Raw genomic sequence first — 7,472 nt, forward strand, 5'->3', positions numbered from 1 at the left:
TGTTATGTGTCTTTGCAAACTTAGCATGTGGCACATTAATTGTATGACCAATTCTTATGTTATGTTTATGAACTGTTCTCCTTAAGTCAAATTTTCTCTTTAATGAAGTCAAGGCCATTGTAAATATACAGGCCAGGCATTGTCATTATATTTAGTTTCTTAAAATAATCTCGACATGATTCATATGGGCTAAGTTCTGCTATGCACCTTATGGCTTTCTTATGCCATTTTAACACTAATTTTGAGCCTGTAGAATTGCCCCATAATAGTATTCCCTAATTCAGGTGCAAATGGAAGAATGTAAAATATGCATATAACAGAAGTTCTTTACGGAAACTGCTCCTCAGCTTGTACAGCATATATATGGCACTTGACAATTTGCCACATATCTTCACTGTGTGGGTATCCCAGCTGAGCTTTTGATCTATATGAAATCCTTATGAGAATGAACTATAAATTATCTGCAAACTATACTTATATCACAATATGCAACTATTTTATTACTGTTTCATGTACTTATTGTTAATTATCTGTTTGATTATTTATTTGCCATTCTCTGAACTATGTAGTTCTTTTATCTTGTAATTGATCTACTAGGAAACTTGTTGTTATTGACATTTGCCCAAATATGTATTGTATTCATCTTGGATTATTTTATTGTAGTTAATAACATCTGTAATGTTGAAGTTTATATTATTATTATTATTATTATTATTGTTATTGTTATTGTTATGGCATTAACACTGAAGAAACCAATTGCATGTATATATGCTCAACAGTGGAATAAAACATTTGAATTTGTATTTTGTATTTGTAATGATTTTACTGTTTTGTTATCATAACTGGGAGCATTGAGATTGAATATAATAGCTTCAGTTTTACTGTCATTCTTCTGCAGTACATTTGCTTCAAACCAGGTAGTGCACTTCACCATTGCCACTGCCATGCTGTGTTGCACATTTTCAAGATTGGTATCACATGTGACGAATGTAGTTTCATCAGCATATAGCATTGCATCACATTATAAAACTGCAGGTAAATCATTTATATAAGTAATGAAAAGGAAACGTTCAAGAACAGATCCTTGAGGTTCGCCCGTTACAACTGGGAGACGTTCTGATATTTGATTATTTACCTTAACTAACTGCTTTCTATTGTCCAAGTGTGACTGCATTAGGCATAGAGCATTCTCTCTCACTGCATAGTGGTAGAGTTTTTTTTATGAGAATATTGTGGGAGACCATATCAAAAGCTTTCCTGAGATCACACAGTGTTGCACAGATAATATCTTTATTTTCAAAATAATTGTATATTTTTGCTACCATGTCCTCAACTGCTTTGACTGTAGAAGGCTGGAACTGAAACCATACATTATGTTCAAAATATTGACTCATCTGTTTATGCAAGCAGTATTCTATTACTTTTGATATTATGGGTATTAGTGATATTGGGCGATAGTTATCTGGTGATGCTATATCTCTTTTCTTATGTACTGGGTTAACTACAGATACTTTCAAACATTCTTGATAATTACCTTCATTTAAAATTTTGTTGATTATTGTAGTCAGTGGAGATACAATTTGATTTCTGATGTATTTAATACCAGTAACATAATTTGAGAGACCATACTAATCCTCTGCTCTAGAAATACTGAGCTTAGCCATTGATTCATTGACCATTTACTCAGTTACACAAGTCCAGTGAAAGCTGTCTGTCTGCTCACTGTTAATTTCTGGCAGCAGTGCCTCTGCCTTGCTCACGTTCTCCATTATGCTGTTATCTGATTGAGGACTGATAAAATGCACATTTAGAATATCAGGTGGAATTGGTGTCTGGTATACTTTATCATCACAGTTAGTTTCTGTTTTAATAATTTCCCATGCAGCTTTGCAGTTATTTACTGAGTTCAGTATATATGTATCATTTGCTTCACACTTAGCTGCCTTGATTTCAGACCTGTAAATCTTTTTCACTTTCATATACATTTCCTTGTCGGCATTACTGTGCTTGGACCCATCAGGATAAAGCAGCATTATGATTCTTATTCTTCTTAGGTGTTGGGTGTACCAGCTTTTTAGATTTTGTGGTTTGGTGTAAAAATTTTGCTTTGATATTTTTAAGCAGCGTTTAGGACAACATGCTTCAAAATTTTCAGTTAACAGTTCTAGAAATTCGTTGGTAGATTCATTTGTACCTGCACTGGTTATTATTTTATCCCATTTTATTAAATTGAATTTACTTATCAACTTGTGTAGCTTTGATTTGTTAATTTTTCTTATAATTTTTCTACAGGCTGTGGAAGTTTCAGTTGCTGTACTGTTAAGAGATTGTCTGAGCCATAGTCCCCCATGATCTGAAATGGTGAGCTTGATTGTGTTGAATTCTGTTTTGTTTAGATAACAGAGATGATGATTCAGATTTTGGATGTCCTTACACTAAGATTAAGATTGATCAGTGGGAAGGGAACTGTTTGATTAATACTGATAGTGCAATTTGTGGTATATCTGAACAATTTAGAGACAAGATACAGTATAGTAAGAATTTTATGGAAATGTCCATTGCATGTGTAAAGATAAGAGGAGCCATTGGTAAGCAAAGCAAGTGTTTAAAATGTCAAATACTGTTAACTTTCAGTATAGAGGACAAGACCTATGAACATGGATGCATAATGATATCTAGTGTAAAAGAAAATATTCACTATGTTTGTAGATTCATAAGAATGGTTATCACGAATACTAATTGCCCTGAGCCCAAACTCTTTTATGTTACCACAGATAATACCAAATGATGTATTCCAGATGTTCTCTCTATGTTGCTTCTGCCACTGCACCAATTCCTAATCATTCCACACATGAGCTGATTCAATTCTTAATCATTCTGCACAAGAGCTGATTACTTTAGATCTTAAATATGACTTTTAGATACTTGCACATTTTTCACATATCCTGACACACTTTTCAGTTTCCATTCATCTTATCGTTTGCCTGACAGATCTACTAATAATGGAACAAAATAATTCTCATGATCACTTTTAAAAGCAGAATAAATACAGCAGGCCATCAGTTTTACCACATACCATAGACATCTTGCATATCGTCCTTGCTTTAATCCTCTTACAGGACCATTACTTAAAATCACTAATCCAACACAATTTTATAACAGCATTGCAAAAAAAAAAAAAAAAAAAAAAAAAAAAAAAAAAAAAAAAAAAAAAAAAAAAAAAAAATACTGAAATGTGTTACTGCACAAAGAATCACACAAAACTTGAAGAAAATTACTGACCCACTTACAAGTTACAGACAAGATAGTAGAAGAGGTTGAGTGTCTCAGGAAACAAAAAGGATTTTGACAGCCAGTTTGGGGATGCATTATCACCACATAATGAATTCAATACAGAGCACTGAACCTCCTACTTTCTACGTATCATTCTTGATTAAAAATACATTCCATTCTTTTTTTAAAGTCAATATTTACACATTATTTACATAAGAAATTAGTCCTAAATGTGATATCGAAGCTGAGATTTTGTATCACCAAGAAACTGCACTCCAACTGTTGTTTTGCTAATTCAACACTCAACAGTACTTCTTGTTTAATACTTTCTGACAACTTACCAGTAGCATCTGGATCCTTATTACTGAGACATGCATCACTACTATACCCTTTGTATTTTTAATAGACTCAAAAAATGCTTGTGAAATGCAATTTAAATCTCTACCACTGTCCAGTAATCACTTAACAGGTACACTTTATACATTTGCTGGTATTACAGGATGCCACACCTTAGTCACTGTTAATTAAGACACTTATGTGCATTCAGTGTAGGTCACCACTTGATTTACACTGTTCAAAACTAAGTCGACCAACCCATTGTGTTGTACGTGGCACTGTGTGTGACAGGACTTGAGATTATGTTCAAGAGTCTTGAACTTGTAGTTCAAGGGGAGCATTCAGGTACTGTTGAGTGGATTATAGCGACACTTGCTAGGTTTGACACTGATTGTTCAAAGTGAATATTAGTGAATAAGAAAGGAGACCTAATTTTCAAAAAGAATAGGAAACAAAGCAGCAGGTGACAACAAGCAAATTATCAGTAATTGAATAGAAATGAAATACCAGTGCAAAGTATGGTGAGAAAAATGGTATGGATGATATGCTAAATACATTATTACAGGTAATTCATGAGATTACACCTGCAGTGAAAGGTGGGTGATTCTAAAGTCATAAGTGTTGACTAAAATTCATCTGTGAAATCTAGAACAAAGGCCCAAGGGATCTATTAAAGAATTGAGTGAGCAATTGATAGAGACCAAAAAGTCATGGAACATGTTTAAATTTAAGATAAAGAAGGTGGTTGATGATAAAAAAGAAGAAACACTGAGAGGATTTAAAGAGAAAGTAGTAGGCTTTAAAAATGAAATCAATGAAATAATTTCAGAAGGTGCAGAGGAGTGAATCTGATGGCGATGAGTCTGAGTTACATTTATTTGAGTAAGAAGATGAAGGTGTAAGTGGATTGTGTGAAAGGGAACTGAATGTCACAAAAATTACGTATTCTGTAGAACGGTGGTCATCAAAGATTTTTTTCTAAAGAGCCAATACTGAGACTGTGGGAAGGGGAGGGGGGCACCTTGGTCTGATTATTAATTGGTAGCCCACATAAATTAGTATGCTATGAGTGCCCAGTAGACTATAGTAAGGGAATGATAAGTTAGCGGCTGCCATCCAGGTACTCATCACTAAAAACTGGCTTCATTCAGAACACTTTGTATTGACTGTTGTCTGTATCATGTTCCTGCCACCGTCATTGACCCATGAGTTGTGACTCTGTGATTGCCTGATGAAGCACTGTTGTGTTGTCCATATGAACAGCTAACTAATTGATTAATGGTAGTAATTGTACTTATATTTAAATGCACCACACAATATGAGACAATGTCACAAATGTTTATTAAATGTTTTGAGCATCATGTTTCTTCTACTCATTGCATTGTACTCCAGCAACCATAATTTCTGTGTTACAGATATGTACCACATTTGAAGATCACCGTCTCTACAATGCAGACTCATACATCCATGTTACTTCCATTTGAAATTTACAGCATAGCAGCTGATTGGCTTGAGTTGGGCATTCCCATGAGTTGTCAGTACTGGAAGACAAACAATAAAACATTTCCCCTCTTACATCCACTAACTCTGCAGTGGCCGTGCTACTTTACCCCTGCCTGTGAGGGAAGTGGCCAGCATTACCTAGCTCACAGTGGGATCCACCAACGTTAATTGAAATGAAGCACATGCCAAAATATTACTGTTTCATCAATTTTTTTTGTTACTGAGTGAGAAAACTACACTCTTAAGACGCTCCTACCATTAGCTGACATTTTTGGATTCAGCAGTGAGTTGCTAGATCCATGTTGCTATAATAAATGATTGATAGCCACAAGCCATACGAATACTTCATTTGACAACCATTTTTGTCAACCACTAGTCCATCCCTATGTCACTCCCAGTGCCAACCCCTCACCACAGGAATCATATTCCTGTGGAAGACCCATGTGAAAAACCTGCCCGATACAGCCATTCAGCACTTCTTATTCCAGTCCTGTTACAGGCTTATCGTACTCCATCAGAGGCTGGACAACCTGTGGAAACAGCCATGCCAAATACCATTTCTGCTGCAGTCATTGCGCAGCTTGTTATATTCATTTAATTATTACCCATCTGCCCCCCCCCCTCCCCCTCCAGGATGAATGACCATCACTAAACTGTGGCTAAGAGCAAAGTAGACCACCTGCGGCACAACATGCATCTGAACATACCATGCTTGGTTTCAATGGCTGCTTCACAGCCCAAGCCATTTGGTTCCTCCCCTCCACCTCCAGCTTCTCTGAACTCTGCCAGTGGAGGTTGCCCTTACAACATGTCCTTCATTCCTGAAATTATCCCTTCCTCTCCCTACAGTAACCTACTGTACCCACACCTCGAACCAACAGTTTCTGCCCCCCTCTGTCCTCTCACCTCCTCCCAATTCATGTCTTACCACCATTATTGCGTGCTACCCTCTGCCAACTTCCTTGACCATCTTTCCCCTTCCCTTCTCCTACCCTATTCTGCTACCAGTTCCTCCCTCCCCCCCTTCCTTGACTCCCACAGTTTTCCAAGCTTTCACCTAATGGCCGTCTTGTCATGCCTCCATCTAGTCCCTGCACACTCCATCAGGCAGCGTTCTTCTCTCCCACACCCATACCCTGCTATCCCTTCCCTTTCCCTGCCCCTTTCAAACTCCTGCTTTCATTCCATATGACAGATGCATTGCAGTTCAAGCTGGTGGGGGTGGAAGTTGTGTGCATGAAGGGTACTTGCTTGTGTGAATGGAAGTGTGTGTGTTCCTTTTCTGATGACGACTTTGGCCAGAAGCTAAGTGTGTAACAGTCTTTTTGTTGTACCTGTCTGTATCTCTACATGCCATCTTTAAGGTGAGTAGCAATCTTTCTTTTCCCTTATATTGTAAATATTTAACAAGCCTAGATTTACTGCAAGTTATTGGCAAATACAATTAGGAGAAGCATGCTGAAAGTATACTGCATTTTTTTTTTCAGGGGGAGAGGGGAACAAGACCTACCAATTCAAGATGTTGTAGTGATTAATGCAAACCATGTCAGCTGCATAGTTTCATGTTCATTGTGTTACCAGAAACAGTGATCACAAACATTCTGCCAACTGCCGGGCAGATGTATCGCAAGCAGTCATGGCACGCTGCATACAGTAAACTGCATACAGCAAACTATGTACCATGAAATTTATAAGTTTACTGTAGGTAGCATACTGTGTTTGCTCACTATACTTCCACCAGGTGTTCGACAGAATGTTTGTAATCATTGTTTCTGCATGTGGTGTTTAAAATTACATACAGCAGCCAGACTACTTATATCTTGACTTTAGCATAACTTGACACCGTGAAAATGTTATAGCACAATAAATGTGTAATTATACAGGTGTAGCGGTTTTCATTAATCATTAAAATTTTTCAGCTGTGGTGCTCAACACAATCATAATTATTTCAAAGTATTGTCATTTGGGCTGAGCGCTAGTGTGTGTTTTTTTGTCAGAACCTTAGACCAAATACTGGCACTAGAGCTGAGTCCAAAAAATACTCTATGTATTGGGGACTTACTGATTGCCACATCCACTTGGAGTGAGCACTGTGAATTATTAAATGAGGTACTTCGACATTAACCCGTTGATGTACAAATATTTTTATCCATAGTAGAATCTATGTTTACTATTTAAATTTTCGAAACTCAGTGTATTTCGTCTTACACATTTTTCTAAAAATCATATAATTTTTGATAGGAGTTCTTTATAAATCTATCCTTACTATTTATTGAAGTGCTGAGGACTGAAGATAATACTGTTTTAGAAGTTTTTGTTGTAATGAAATATCCAAAAAAATACAGGCATGTGCAGTGCCA

This window comes from Schistocerca americana, chromosome 6 (assembly GCF_021461395.2).
Source record: "Schistocerca americana isolate TAMUIC-IGC-003095 chromosome 6, iqSchAmer2.1, whole genome shotgun sequence".
Taxonomy (NCBI): Eukaryota; Metazoa; Arthropoda; class Insecta; order Orthoptera; family Acrididae; genus Schistocerca; species Schistocerca americana.